Source organism: Acomys russatus, chromosome 27 (genome assembly GCF_903995435.1).
Source record: "Acomys russatus chromosome 27, mAcoRus1.1, whole genome shotgun sequence".
Classification (NCBI taxonomy): domain Eukaryota; kingdom Metazoa; phylum Chordata; class Mammalia; order Rodentia; family Muridae; genus Acomys; species Acomys russatus.
In genome coordinates, this window is record NC_067163.1 from 42,604,550 (window position 1) to 42,620,725 (window position 16,176).

The 16,176-nt window shown below is 37.4% G+C and overlaps 1 protein-coding gene and 1 pseudogene across 2 annotated transcripts in view; both read left to right on the plus strand.

Annotated features, from left to right (window-relative positions):
* The window catches only part of Gpm6a (glycoprotein M6A), a 271,839-nt gene that overhangs the window by 60,537 nt on the left and 195,126 nt on the right, over positions 1–16,176 (plus strand). The window lies entirely within an intron of this gene.
* LOC127209789 (diphthine--ammonia ligase-like) lies at positions 204–4,766 on the plus strand (annotated as a pseudogene).

Consider the following 16,176-nt stretch of genomic DNA (forward strand, 5'->3'; position numbering starts at 1 on the left):
GGTTCATATTTTTCAAAATGACTTTACATTAAAACTTGATTTTTAAAATGAGATGATCTGCCATTGAAATTTGATTTAAAAATTGATTTGACAAATTTTATTTTATAATTTCTAATTTATAAAAATTTTTATAAGAATAAAAAATTCTTACTTAAAAATATAAGAAAATAGTGCAAGGACGCGCGCGTGTCAGTCGAGCCGCCATGGGACCGGTCCTGGCGGCTTACCACAGGCACGCGCACTGCACCCAGCGTGAGGGTCGCCGCCCTGATCAGTGGTGGAGCACGCACACTGCACCCAGCGTGAGGGTCGCCCGCCCTGATCAGTGGTGGAAAGGACAGCTGTTACAACATGCTGTGGTGCATTGCTGCAGGGTATCACATTGTTGCATTAGCAAATATAAGACCAGATGAAAACCAAGTGGCGTCAGATGAACTGGACAGCTACATGTGTCAGACAGTAGGTCATCACGCCATTGACCTGCATCCCGAAGCAATGGCTCTGGCCCTGTACTGCAGAACCATCAACAGAAGTAGCTTGGAAACAGGAAGGACGTGTACCAAATGTGAAGGTGATGAGGTTGAAGATCTCTATGAACTATTGAAACTCATTAAGGAAAAAGAAGAAATAGAGGGAGTATCAGTAGGTGCTATACTTTCTGATTAGCAACGTGTCTGAGTAGAAAGTGTACGGGAATGGCTCATCTCCAGCTTTCAGCTTACCATTGGCAGAGAAACCAGGACGATTTGCTGCAAGAGATGATGGCATCTAACATTGAGGGGATTATCATCAAAGAAGCAGCTTTGGGCTTAGAAATTGATAAACATCTTGGGAAAATCTTGGGTGAAATGGAGCTGCACATTTTATGGCTTTCTAAGAAGTATGCTGTTCATGCATTGGGGGAGGGTGGCAAGTATGAAACGTTCACTTTGGATTGTCTTTTATTTGAGAAGAAAATCATTGTGGACTCCTCAGAAACAGTCATCCTACACCAAAAAGGTATTTTTTTTGTTATAACTGATAAGCCCGTTTTGATAGATCCCCATCACCAAACGTCCATAGGCGGAAGTGGTGGCTCCCTCCTGTGTGTACTGAACTGGAGAGGCTGAGCAGGAGGAATGTTGTGAGATTGAGGCCTGGATTACCTTGTCTCAAAAACAGACAAAAAAAAAAAAAAAAAAAAAAAAAAAAAAAAAAAAAAAAGTCATAGTTTATATAAAGCCTCACAACTGAGGTTTTATATTCCACGAGATTTAACAACATCCAAAGATGTATGCCCATCATTACGGTTATAACACAGTTGTTTTTACTGTAGTGAGAATCCTGCGCTCCGCCTATCCATCCTCTCTCTGCCCTAGCTCCTGACAACTGCTGATGTCTATGCTTTCTAGTTTTGCATTTTTCAGAATATCATATGGTAGCAATATTTACTTTTTAGTATGCATTTTGATCCCCCCCTCCTCGTTTCTAGTCACGGCGTTTCTTCTTTTTGAAGACTATTAGTAAAGCTGCTGTCAACAGTCATGATTAAAAAAAAAAAAAAAAAAAAAAGGAAAGAAAGAAAGAAAATAGACTCTTCTCTCATACAAGACATCCTGTCCAGAGTTTTTCCTCCCTCCACTCCTCCCAGCTGCTCCACACCTCCCTTCTCCACCTGAACCACTCACGTTCCTTTTCTTCTTCCGAAAAGAGCAGGCATCAGAGACAACAGTCAAACAGAACAAAACAGGATACAATAAGATAAGGCGAAAGCCCTCATCTTGATGCTTGACAAGGCAACCCAAAGAAGGCAAAAGAACCAGAGATACACGGGCTTCCACTGTTAGGAGTTCCACAAAACCACCAAGCTAACAGTCATAACACATCAGAGGACCTGGGGGCAGACCCATGCAGGCTCCGTGCTTGCGGCTTCAGTCTCTGTGAGCTAATGTGAGCCCTGCTTAGTTGATTTCCTGGCCCATGCCCTTTATCCCCTCTGAGTCCTGCAGTCTTCCCTCCCCCTCTTCTGTGGCCTTCCTCCATCTCCTAGGGGAGGGACACCACGGAGACCTCCACTTTTGACTCTGCATAATGTCTGGCTGTGGGTCTCTGCACCTGCTCCCACATGCTGCTGCACATAGCCTCTGATGACGACTGGACAAGGCACGGGTCTATGAGGATACCAGAAACAGAATACTGTTTTTAATAAAAAAGTTCTTATTCAAGGCCTGTAGGTGTCACTCAGTAGTACATCACTTTGTTAGTATATTGGAGGTCTAGAGTCAGTCCTATTTTCTGTTTTTTATTTGTTTTCTAAAAATAGAAAAGAAATGAAAGCTCTGAATTTTTATTTTACAATGCAAGTATCACACTGATACTAAAGCAAATAAGCAAATGCAATACACACACACATACACACACACACAAAATACCAAACTCAATATATTTGATTGGCATGAATGCAAAAATTTTCAATAAAATAATGGCAAACTTAATTCAATATTAGATTAAAAAGATCACTCATAATGATCAAGTTGCCTTTATTCAAATGATGAAGAAATTGTTCAACATATTTACACTAATAAATGGATATTTCTTTTGTTTTGATTGTTTTTTTTTGTTTGCTTGTTTGTTTGTTTGTTTGTTTGAAACAGGGTTTCTCTGTGTATCCTTGGCTGTCCTTGATGTTCTTTGTAGAACAGGCTGGCCTCGAACTCACAAAGATCACCTGCCTCTGCTTCCCAGGTGCTGGGATTAAATGCACACACCACCAGGCCTGGCTAATAAATGGGTTTTTCTTAGTATAGAATCATCTTGCTAAAGCCCCTCTTTCGTTTCAATAGGCGGACTCAGAAGAGAACCTGTAGGTTTCATGTATCAGCTGTCAAACTTTAAAGCCTGACTAAACAGGTTTCCTACATGCATATGCAATAGGTATTGAATTATAAAATATGCAGATTATTTTAAAAAGTACAATTATAAAAACATGAGGTTTACAAAGTAAATATTAATTTTTATAGCCAGACATTTATTTGATCTAAATCACATTTAAAAAATTTAAAAATTTTTTACATATACATTTATATTATTACATATATTAAAAAACTATATACAGCAAAAAGAAGCACAAAACAACTACGAATTATATTAATGTTACATTTACAGTGTTTTGACTATTTGTATTTGACAACCCTGAAGAAAACATCTTTCCTATCTTGTTGAGTCTAAAGTTCTGAAAGTAAATCAATATCTATATCTCATCTCTATCAACTTAAAACATCTATCTAGACCTAAAAACATCTTTACCTCTAAACAACTAAGTTTAATTCTAAGACTAAACTATCTTGTCTTCAACCCTGTCGGAAACTTGAAAAGGAATAAAATGAATAACCTGAGTAAACAGGAAGTGCCGGTTAGCAGCTTCCAAAGTGGAAAAAAAATGACAGAGACAGTTTGCTGCCTGAATAGTCATCTAAAACTCTCTATACTGTTGGAGTATCATCTTCAGCCTTCTGGCCCGATATATCTGATAGATGTATTTGTGAGGCAGGAACTATTGAGGACTTACTTACCCTGTCTTGGCAGAGTTTGGCTGTCAACTCTGCCTGCATCCAAGGTTGCCCATTTTTAGGCCGAATGAATTCTGTATGTGCCACAAACAAGGACATTTTGCTCAGTGGCTGGTTTGCCACATCTGGAGCCATCTCCATAAGGATGTTCTTTCATGTTCATCATCTTCTTTCAGATAGGCTGGGTATTGCCAGGAGTTAACCTGTCTTATTGTCAAAGAATTCCTAAAACAATAAAAACAACCAAAATGCCATATTCTGTGTGTCTCTGAGGTTTTTGAAGACCTTATCTACTTTACCTTATCTATCCATAGAATCATATCTATCTGCTAAACCTAGGATATATATTCTTGTGATAAGTCATATTTTTAAATAACATTTTTATTATAAGATGTGAATAAATATCTTAACATGCACACATGAGCATATATTGAGACAATGATTTATGGATTAGAGTCAGCATATAGCTTTCCTACCTAGTAATATTTCTCTGATTGACAATGCTCTGTAGAGCACATTTTGAATTGTTATCAGGAATATTACTGTTATTAAAAAACACTGAGACCAAGCATAGTGGCATGTGCCTTTAATCCTAGCACATGAGAGAAAGAGGCATCAATTTAAAGCAAGCATGGTCTGCATAGCAAGTTCCAGGCCAGTCAAGGAAACATAGTAATACCCTGTCTCATATGACAATGATGATGATGACAATGATGACGACAACAAGAACAGCAAATCTGAGCACTGAAGTGTTACATGCACACGTTCATATAATTGGGGAAATAGAAATTTTGTACCTAATCATTTCATTAAACACAGGCTTTAAATACCGGCACAGTGGTGCTGTGAAACTAACATGTTTTTCCAACACAAATTATGTCGTAGTTGAAGATTTGCTTTGTGTGACAAATGAAAAAAAAAAAATCACTGTTGGCAGATGTTGAGTTGTTTAACTTCTCTTGATTTGGTCTCATGTAGATGTGGTCACTTTCTCTTTCTCTCATGTGTATCACACACATCAAGCTTGTTTACCAGGCCTCCTACTTGTTTTGACTAGTAGTCTGACAGCCCCGCCCTCTCACAGTCTCTAGCAAAGGTCGCACCACATCTGGCTGGAACAACACGTTGTCTGAGCAGCCACTGCACCAGGCAATTCATCACAACTACCTCAGTCTACGAGGAGTAACTGGGGTCAAGGACGCTTCATTTCATCTTTGACTCTGTTGTGTGTTCTTTTCATGAAGACGTTTCAGTAACTTCATAAATACAAACAGGTTATTCATAATTTCATTTATACCTGAGCTTATGTCAAAACGAGAGCGCTGGTCATTGCAGAGGTTTCTCACATATGAGTAGACACTGACATGCCAGAAACAGGAGTAAGGAGTAGAGAACTGAGACTGGAAAAATGGCTTCATGGCTAAGACTAGAATTTCTTTCCCATCAACCATACCCACATCAGGTATCTCTCAACTGCCTGTACATCCAGGATCAATGCATCCATTCCCCTTTCCTGGTCTCTGCACACACCCACACACATGTGCCTTATTCACACTTAGACACTCACACTTAAACATAAATTTAAGTAAATTAAAATAATGTGAAGTATCAAATTACCCAACACAACTTCGATTTATTTGAATGAAGATATTTTTTAAAGATTTATTTATTTATTAAGTATACGATGTTCTGCCTGCTTGTACACTGGATGAGGACACCAGATCTCATTATAGACCATTGTGAGCCACCATGTGGTTGCTGGGAATTGAACTCAAGACCTTTGGAACAGCAACCAGTCCTTTTAATCTCTGAGCCACCTCTCCAACCCCTTTGAATGAAGATATTAATAAATGTAATCTATTTAAAAAGAGAAAACTCAGGTCAAATACATATGCAGGACTCCATATGCTCTAGGAAAGACAGGAAAATGACTACTTTTTTTATTATTATGTTTGTTGTTTTAAATCCTATGTCAAGATGCCATCCATGAGGACTTAATTGAAGAGAGGGAAGGCGAGCTTGCAGTGGGGGAAGTAGAATGTGAAAGCGTTCCAGTCCCTCAGCTGATATCTGCTTACATTTTATCAGCCCGTGAAACAAGAAATTTACCATCTTCCTGTGCATTATTTCCCCAGGCTGATCATAGTGAGAGCCTGAACTCTTAAGTTTAATATTCATGTTACTACCTATTCCCCTGATTATCTTCCATTGCAATAAAGTATTCTTATGAAGAATATTCTCAGGTAATTCATGTTTTACCTTTATACACTTCATATGTATTTGTCATAATAGCCAGTGTCAGGAACTAACCACTTTAGACATAGTATATAAAATCTATGAGTGAGCCTAGATAATACCAGAGACTTCACATTTTTTAATCAGAAAAAATATTTATAAATCTGTGGTGACATGGATAATAAAAACTATAAACACATGTTATTGTAATGTTCTATATGAATAAAGATCATGGATTTTGTTTAACTCATTAACACTTGAGATAGAAAGAGTTGCACTGATTAATAGAACAATATTACTTTCTGAACAATGATGCGTTTCTATTTATAACTTCTAATATAATTGTCTAACATCAGATACTGAAATGAAAAGCTAATGAAAAACATTACAAGGGATTTTGCATATTCAAAAGGTTTTGTTAGGCAGATTTATAATTAGCTAGAAATATCCTCTTTGGTATTTGTAAGATTTAGATAATATAGATATTATTAAATTCCAAACAAATTGACCTCTGTCTAGGTGTTGTGTTGACTCCAATAGAAGGGAGACTATATGAGCTGGTTTCATCAAGATTTATTAAAATTGACATCCCTGAATTTCATCTTCCTATGTTTCATTAGTCTACCTTAAAAATATTTTGTGTTCCCAATATTAAATTTCTTAAGTGTGGGCTTCAGAGTAAAGGTAAAGATAAAAGCTTTTGGGGACTATCTTGCTTTGCTTAAGTACATGGGAGTAAAGTCATTTCTTTGCAACACTTTAAGAGCTTTAGGGCTTCTGGGAAAAACTTCAGCCTCTCTTATATACTTTATAAATGGGAGAACTGGGAATCTATTGCTGTAGTCTTATCTCTTGTGCCATAAAAAGACACCTACAGAGCCTTAAGGGCACTTGAATTCATATAGTTCCCGAGCACAGACACCGGTTTAGGAAGGAAACCAATGTTATATTTCCTGCGTCGGTCAGGTACTCAGATGTCTAGTTGCATGCTATCGTCACATGATCTAGAGAAGACAATACATGTCATCATTCATGTAATTACATCATTTTACTGTGTTTTACTTTAATTGCATGAATATTAAGTATGCCAGTAGGATTTGGAATAGTTTCTCTTGAGTTCCTTAATGCCTGTGTTCAGTTACCACATAAACTATGATATATAATCTACTGATCATCTTTGATGCAAATTTTCCTCCTGCCTCGTCCTGTCTTTGGCCTCCTGAATTACAGTTTTGAGAAATGCACAACTAGAGAAAGATGGACAACCTCAAATGGCTTCAGGTAGCAGCTGTATAAGATCAACAGAATTTCACTGTTACTTTCTCTGGCTTCTTTTGGAAATATGTAACACTTCAGTAGTACATAAAAAGACCACCACAAAGACAATTATGGGGAATTTAGCAGGTAAAATGATAGATCATTGTCAGACCTTGAATATTTTCTGCCAGGTAATGTTCTCTTACCCTATATTCTCCTATAAAACTAGGCCTCTGACAGGTGCTAAAAGCAAGATGAAGATTTCACCCTCCTTTTCATAAGGATTCCTTCATGTTTTAGCTATTTCACATTACTTAAGAGGTTCTAAAACATTTTTCTTTATGACGATTTTTATTGGAAATAATGGTTCATCCATGGCATTTTGATGGGATAGAACTTAGACCTCTTAAGAGAATTGGATTGAAACTAGCAAGTTTCCTGAACATACAAGAACGAAATGGTTCTCACAATCATCAGGATGATTAAAGGTTTTGCAGGGCATCCGTGAAACCATGAGCCCCAGTTCAAGTTCCTATTATACTGCTTGAGTGATGAACCACAAGAGTTTAACAACTTCAGGGATTTCTTTCCTTTTTCCAAAAGAAAATTGGTCATGGTTGTATATTCCGTTTTGTTTTAGAAGGGTGGTTCAAATTTGCTTTTGTGAATTGATATAAATTTAGGGTGTTTTATAGAATCTGCCTTTGCATATGTTAGACGGTTTGCAACTTATTTTTAGTCTTAAGATTTCTTTCACAGCACATAGCTTGCTATCTCTTCACCTTCTTACAGATTTTCTGCTCAGCATTAAGCATAATTCCTGACTTCCTTGTCTTAACTACCAGCTTCTCCCGAGGAACTCATGTGGCCCTTATAAAAGACTACCCTCTTGAGACATGGATCTAGGAATGCTTTGTGATTCCAATACACACACACACACACACACACACACACACACACACACTATCTTTAAATATTTTGTGAATATGATGAATAATGTTTTAGCATGGTATATCTTAAAGTTCTACTTAATTAATCCTGAATTGATGTATGGACCACAGACAGAAAGATGAATTTTAACAGACGCCCAATGTTAAATCATGAAATATATTTATTAGATTGATTTATTTCTCATCTATTTTATTGAAACGACATGATTGCAAGCACTATTACACTATTGCAAACACTCCAAAATCAGTCACCTGACATTCTATGAGAAATTCTTTTCTTCAAACTTTTGGATCTTTGTTTGTATGCCTTTGTAAGTAGCACTTGCTGTGACATGATTAAATATCGTGTTCTATAAAATCGCCATACATTGTAGTTTGGACATTACATTTCCCCTCTCAGGTTTTTGTGTTAAAGACTTGCTTATGATCTTGTGAAACCTTCTGGAGATTGGTTCTAGTAGAACTAAATTAGGTTACTGATGATTTTGGAAGCTCCACCCACCCTTTTTTTTGTCTTTCTTTGAGGCAAAGGGAACATTTCATTGTGGGAGAGTGGATGAGAAAGAGGACTATAAAATGCTGTCTTCTGGATATGTAGTGTGTGCTGGGTAGTTTTACATAAACTTGACATGAACACTAAAGGTGAAAGCTTTTAAAGATACCAAAAGGATGGAACCTCAACTGAGAAAATGCCTCAATAAGATCCAGCTGTAAGGTATATTTTAAGTTGGTGTTTGATGGGGGAGGGAGGGTCCAACCCATTGTGGGTGGTGCTATTCCTAGGCTGGTGGTTCTAGGTACTATAAGAAAGCAAGTAGAGCAAGCCAGGAAGAACAAGTCAGTGAGCAGCACCCCTTGCACACCCCACCCCCACCAACACACACATGACTTCAGCATCAGCTCCTGCCTCCAGGTTCCTGCCTTACTTGAGTTCCTATCCTGACTTCCTTCAATGATGAACAGTGCTGTGGAAGTGTAACCCAAATAAACCTTTTTTGGTCATGGTGTTTCATCACATCAAAAGAATCCCCAACTAAGATGTTGTGGCTCTTGCATCCACAAATACATAACAACAGAGGTTATGCACAGAAGTCTGAAGCCACCTACATTTTATCCCAGGTCAGGAGGAAGCTTCTCAGTCCCTGCTCTCCCAGAAGAGACACAGGCAGTTACATGTTTCATGGAAAGGAGAAACCATTTTCCATGGTAATATAGCCACTGGGACATTACCCACCATTCAAGCAGTGAATCCTCACCCACGACTATGCAAGAAGCTCTAGTTAAATGCAGTGGATCACACACAAAAGTTATATATGCAAGTAGGAGGAAGCCTTGATAAGAAGGGATATAGTGGGAAAAGGGGAATGAGAGATGAGTCAGGGGCTTTGATAAAGAACTATATGTATATATTTATGGAGTTGTAAAAGGATAAATAAGTAAACAGAAATGCTATATTTATCTATGAGGACTCTGTTAAAATCTTAAGTTGTTTTTATGTAGAATGATGAGCAGTAGTACATAAATCCTTATTTACTGATATTTACAAAGCAACTTAATCTTGGTGTCCCTCCGCAGTGTGCAAGCACCTTAGAAATCTTTTCCCTCATTAAGCTGGGGTTTCTTGAGCCATTTGGCATCATTTTTCATTGCCTTTTTGTATGTATTTTCATACTGATTTATTTTCCTACATACCATACCCTACCATTTTTAACATGCCCATCTTGGATTGTGTTAACACCCTGTCTCTATTCTGGATTTATTTTTTAAAATTAGGAACAATGAATATAAAGAAACCATAGATTTTTAATAGTTTTTATGCTGCTATGACAATGGGGGTATAGAGAAATAAAGTTATAGTAGTCTCGTATTGAATTTTTCTTATTGCTAGAATTATATTACCTTTTATAAGTTATGAATTCTTTGAAACTCACCTTTGGTTTTATTGTTTTGCTTCTTTATTGTTAATATTTCATTGCTTGGGGGTGCTGGAGAGATGGCTCAGAGGTTAAAAGCACTGCTTGTTTTTCCAATGGTCCTGAGTTCAATTCCCAGAAATCACATGGTGGTTCATAACCATCTATAATGTGATCTTGTGCCCTCTTCTGGTATACATGCAGGCAAAGCACTGTATAAATAAATCTTTTTAAAAATCCATTGCTTGGAATACTGAATTAGTAAGAGAAAATAAGTTTAAAGAGAGAGAGAAAATAATTACTCTTTTAGAAAATATTAGAATGTAGAAGTCATCTTAAGTTTAGAACCCCTAAAGATAAGGAAATATGATTGTCTGGAAGGAAGACAGAATGAAGCTGTTAGTGATAGAGCCTCACATTGGAAGATATGAAGAAGGGATGAATAAAGAAGATCCAAGTAGAAAATAAAGAAAACCCAATCTAATCTTCAGCAGACTTCCATAAACTAATGATATTTATAAGAATAAATAAATTTTATTTCTTCATCAGGGCGGTTCTATCAGAATATCCATTCATGAAGTAGTGATGACAACAAATAAACCCTGGGTAAATAGTTTTGTTTTTTAATCTGGGCTAGCAAAATTAACCTCAAAGCCAAACCAAGGCTATGCGGAGTCACCGCAGATGTCCCAAACTCTCTGATCTTCACCCTGTAGCTATGTTCCTTCTGAGTGCTGATGGAGGTGGGCACAGTTGGAGAGCACTGGTCTTCAGCTTCTGCTTTAAAAGGTTGAAATTGACGTCTAACTCAGATCATTAAATGTTACTTCTTCATTATACGTTCCTGGGATATTTTCTCCTCTCAGGATGCTGTCGACATAAAAATGAATGAGAGACTTCTTAAAGGCCCCAATAGTAATATCCATATTTAACTTTTTTACAGCTTCTTATACCTTTTCTCTGAGATTGTAGGCACAGAACAGAAACAAAACCCAAATTATTTGAAAAACAGAACTTAAGTATTTGCCAAATACACAATGATTTAGTGAATGTTTAACTGCTGACCTGCCCTTGTCCTGTTTGTCTCATGGCTAAGAGAGTTAGAGAGTGTGCTAAACTAAAAATTAGAGCTGGTGTTCTTAAATCAAAACTTTCTACTATACACTGAAGCTCATAGAAAACAAAGGAGGGAAACAGCGTGTGGAAGAGTGGAACGAGATATGGTCAGGAAGAAATTTGGGCCCTGGATAGTAGGGACTGTTGAAGAGTGATTTTTTTTTAAAAGTTATATGAGAATGCCTCCTAATTGGAGTAGCGGAGATGTTTGAGTGATAGATCGATTGTCTCTCTTGTGTTAGATCTGAGAAGTGTGATGTTTGGAAGATGGTACATGTGTGGATTAAAAAAAAGGAGGAAGGTAGGGATAAAATCTGAATGGATACCTGCATTTGTAGATGCACAAACATTAAAGAACATCAATGAACATTTCCATCCATGAAAATAAGAGTGCTTCATTAAACTCATGCCAAGAACAGAAAGGGAACATTATACATTACTAGTAGGATGATTTTGTACTGTGTTATAATGTGTTATTACTTTGGAGAAAGAAGGCTGAAGTTGACTAAAATTTGCACGGTTTACATAGGTTTAGGATTATAAAGATTATTCTCAGCTCCAGGTTCATTGATAAAATGTTACTGTGTTAAACAGTTAAAGGAATGAATTAACGGGACACAGGAAGATCCTGTGGCAAATACAAGGGCCCCATTAGGATCTTGGAACAGGAACTTAATTGTCAGGTTCTAGAAGCCTTAGGAAGGAGACTGGTGTGCCCAGCTGAAGTGAAGAAGATCAGGATTGGGAGATGGGGCTGGTGATGGAAGGTCATCATGTCCCATACAGCACTGTAGACCATGGTAAGGGCTCTGTCTTTCATTTTGAATGAGCTTGGAGTCTATACAGTTTTGTGAGCAAAGTGACTCATCTGGTGTGTATTTTGAAAGAATTGCTGCCTATTTTGGATTGTCAGTAGGAGAAAGGACACAAGTTGTTAATCAGAAGTGTAATGTGATTGCATACATTTTTAAAAATTATAAAAATGCCTATGCATTCTTGTTTGCCAGAGTAAGTATTAAAGGACATCAAACACATGTATAGCTCCATGAGCATATATGCATCGGATATAATGCTCAGGACAAGCGTGTCTGAATCTGTTAGTAAGAAATTCTATTTTTGTTAGGCATGAATTTATTTATGTACCAAACACTTTCCTTGGAAATTCAGATTATTATCAGAAATGTAAACTCAGTTTAAAATGACAATGGGATAGGGCAGAAACTCACTGACATATTTTCCACTTTTATTTGAAATGACATACATAGTTAGTAAATTTTCTAGAAAAAAAAACAAAACAAAACAAAACACAATTCTAGCTGTTTGTTTCCAGTAGGACTGCTTTGCTCTACACACAAAGAGGCTAGCTGGTTTTGTGGGAAAGTTGAAGAGAAGACAAAATGAGATGTGGTGGTGCACACGTGCTCTCTCATAACTTCTGAAGCTGATATAGGAGGAAAAGAGGCTGAGGGGTTGTCTGGGCTATACCTGTGGGCCAGCCTGGACTACTTAGTCTGGGCTATACCTACGGGCCAGCCTGGACTACTTAGTGAGACGAAAACAACAAAAAAGTTCCCAACAAAAGGTAAGGGGACAAAAGTACACTTGCTCTTGTTTCCTTTATTCATGACTTGTATTATCTCATATAGGTCTGACAATTAATTGAACATATAGGTTTTATTACCACTGTTATGAAAAAGAGGTGATGTTTAAGGAGGTAAGGCAAATTTTTTAGTGCAAAGTATTCACTGACAGTAGCCTGGTATCAGGATGGAAATACTTAAATTATAACTTTATACCTTGAAGTCACATGTAAATTGACTGCTAATAGCTTAAATACATTAGCTTTTTTGTATTTCATTGCACACTGAATCCACAGGCTATAGATGGAATGTAAAATTTAAAAATGCCATAAACTGAATTTAAAGAATATTTTGTCTTTGTCAATTAAGTACTTTACTTTCTCCCATGAATTTTCATGTATAGTGAATAGAAAAAAACTCACTTTGCTGAACTTTTCTCTTTTTATATGTTCCTTTTCCTATCTAGGATCATTAAACTCTCTCTCTCTCTCTCTCTCTCTCTCTCTCTCTCTCTCTCTCTCTCTCTCTCTCTCTCTCACACACACACACACACACACACACACACACACACACACACAGACACAGATATACATAGCTTTACCTCATTATCTCTCTTTTTTCTCCCACTTTGCCATGACAACTCATTAATTTTCTTTGCAGTAGCATCTACTACATGGTTAGCTATCATCTTCTGCTTCTTCTTGTCTATTAATATAACTTCACACTAGGTCTCTCCTGAATGGGATTATCGTCTCTTTTATGATTCTGTTTTTCTTTTTCATGCTTTGATTATCATTCTCTGCTATTGCATGAAAGCATGAAAGGAATCAAAGTTCACTGTTTCTTTTCACTTCCAGGAAGTAGTCCCCTTCTTGGCTTTGCATTCGCTTTTACAGATCCCCTTTTAGGTCACCTTTTCATGCATATCATCTTATTTGGAGTCATGAATTACTTGTATGAATTTTCTACTTGATTTCTCTGCTCCTGGAATGCCTCCTAATTTTCAATACACCCAACTCATTACAAAGTGGATGTTTTCATAGCAAGTAATCCCTTATGTCATTCACAAAGACTCCTAAACTCTATCGATATTCACCAACTAGAGCTAAAAATCTCTTTGCTTGAGATACATAACTTGCTATGGTCTATGCAAGTATTCCACCCTATTTAAGCTTTCACATTGGGTACCACAATGGAAGTTTAGTGTAAAATTTAAGTGATAATAGTTGACATAGGGGATGATTGTCCTTAGCATTATTTAGCTGCTATCACTCAGGTGTTTGGACAATAATTTCCAGTTTGTGGTGCTGCTTTGAGATATTGTGGAACTCTCTAGCATAAGCAGGCTACTGGGCGTGGGTCTTACATGTGTATTCACATCTGATTCTAGCCTGAGCTTTCCACTTCTGAATCTACCAAAGTGAGAATAAGTTGTGCCACCCATTGGTGCATCCCCCTCCTCCGTGCCCTCCCACCACTAACAATAGTGTCCTCTCACCCAAGAGGCAAAACAAACCCTTTCTCCTGAAAGTTGTTTCTGCCTGGTCCCAGTGGTAAAAAAAAGTAAATAATAAATGCAAGCGAGAATGATTAACATACTTCAAGAAGGCACTGGACTGTATGCCATGCTTTCAAACTAGTGGAGGAGATACCCAGGTGGTGGGGTTGCATGTCATTGATCCGAGCACTTGGAAGGTAGAGGCAGGTGGATCTATGAGTTCGAGGTCAGTCTGGTCAACAGAGTGATAGAAAATGAGTTCCAGGACAGCCAGAGGTAGGCAGAGAAACCCTGTCTTACAAAACCAAATGAATGAATGAATGAATGAATAAACACATAAATAAATTTTAATCAATAGAAGAGTTTTAGGAGATTAAAAAAAATATGCCTTGTGCTTTGAGTCTTATCCTTCCCAACTGTCTTTTTTGAAAATGTTTTTGAAACTTTCTACTCAAGTCCAAAAGGAGAAGCACTGTAGAGTAGATTAGTATGGACCCCCCCCCCCGTCCCCCCAGCATTTGGGACATGCAGTAGACTACTATGTAAGATGCTGGGGGAATCTACATGACCAGAATCTGCTCTGTGCAGTTAAAGGAGCATGGGGTTATTTTATTCTTCTGGTTTAGCAAAGCAAGAGACATGTGAGTATTTGCTGTGGGCTGTGTGTAAGGTTGATTCAAGAAGATCATAATTCCTGTTGTCTAAGGCTGTCTGAGAAAATTGTAGACAAGCTATGACCCGCAGGTCAGATCTTATTGCTTCTTTTGTAAATATTAATACATAGCCATGTTCATAATGTTATATTATATGCAATTCCCTTGTGCTAAGGTAGTGAAGTTGCTTCAGAAGCTATCTGGCTAACAAAGTCTAAAATATTTTTCATTTGGCCTTTAACAGAAAAATTTTCTTGAACCCTGGTTTAGAGAAGTAAGCGGACTTTAAAAGCGAAAGCGGTTGTAATAATAATTTAATTTTTCATGCTAGAGGCAGAAAAAAAAGCATAGTAGTACAACCAGGAGGCAATCTCCATGGTTATGATGAGTATAGTGTATAGTTGATGGATATGAAGGAGGCATTTCAAAAATCAAATTAACATGGAAAGAATGGTTGCTTTGTTCATCTTCCATGTTCTGTGGCTAAAACATTAATTTATGATCCTCTTTATCATACATATGGATGCTGAACCTTTCTTCTTGCTATCTGTTCACTGCTACAGACAAGCCTAGGAGTCCCTTACTTGTAGGGGGGGTGGTGAAACACAGGAAAAAAAGAGAAGGTAGACTCTCCCTGGAAATCCCGCCCCTTTATCCAGATTTTAATCAGAATGGAATACTTGTTATTCCATAGGCTTCATTACTTTGATTCCTCAAATGAATCAATTGTTTTTTTCAACTTTGTGGCACTTTGGAAAATTTTCAATGTAAAATTAACCAGAGGAAGCATATCTCAAATCCAACAGTTTTATTCAGAGCAAAGGAGGAACTACTGGCAGGCTGGAGCTGCCCCCTGCTGCGGCTACTGGTTGTTAAATATTCAGGAACAACAGGAGCCTGCAGTTAAAACATTCATGGTTCAAAATTGGCCACATGGCAATATTGGTAAATACTATAAACCAGGACATTTTCTCCTTGAGAAAATAACTTTCCTAGTATATCGCTGGATAGTAACAAACTCTACAAAGGACTTTGAAAGCCCAGAAAAATTAAGCAGACTAACTGTACATTTTACGTTATTCATGCTTAATACCATGAATACTTGATTTTGTTTCTTTTGTTTAAAGAATATTTGTCTCATAATTTTCTTGTACTTTTTGAGATTATAATATAATTACCTAATTTTCCCCATTCTCTGTCCTTCCTCCACACCCTCTCATATTCCCCTCTTTTCCTTCGTTCAAATTCATGCCCTCTTTTTTCATTGAAAATGTGTTTTTTTTTCTGTTGAGCATCTTCTTTAACACACAGTTTCCAAAACTATGCACTGCTTGTGGGAGTTCTAAGCACCCGCCAGCAGGATAAGATTTCCCTGCTCACACTACCTAAAAAACAATGCAAAATCAAGCATATGGAGAATCCAAGG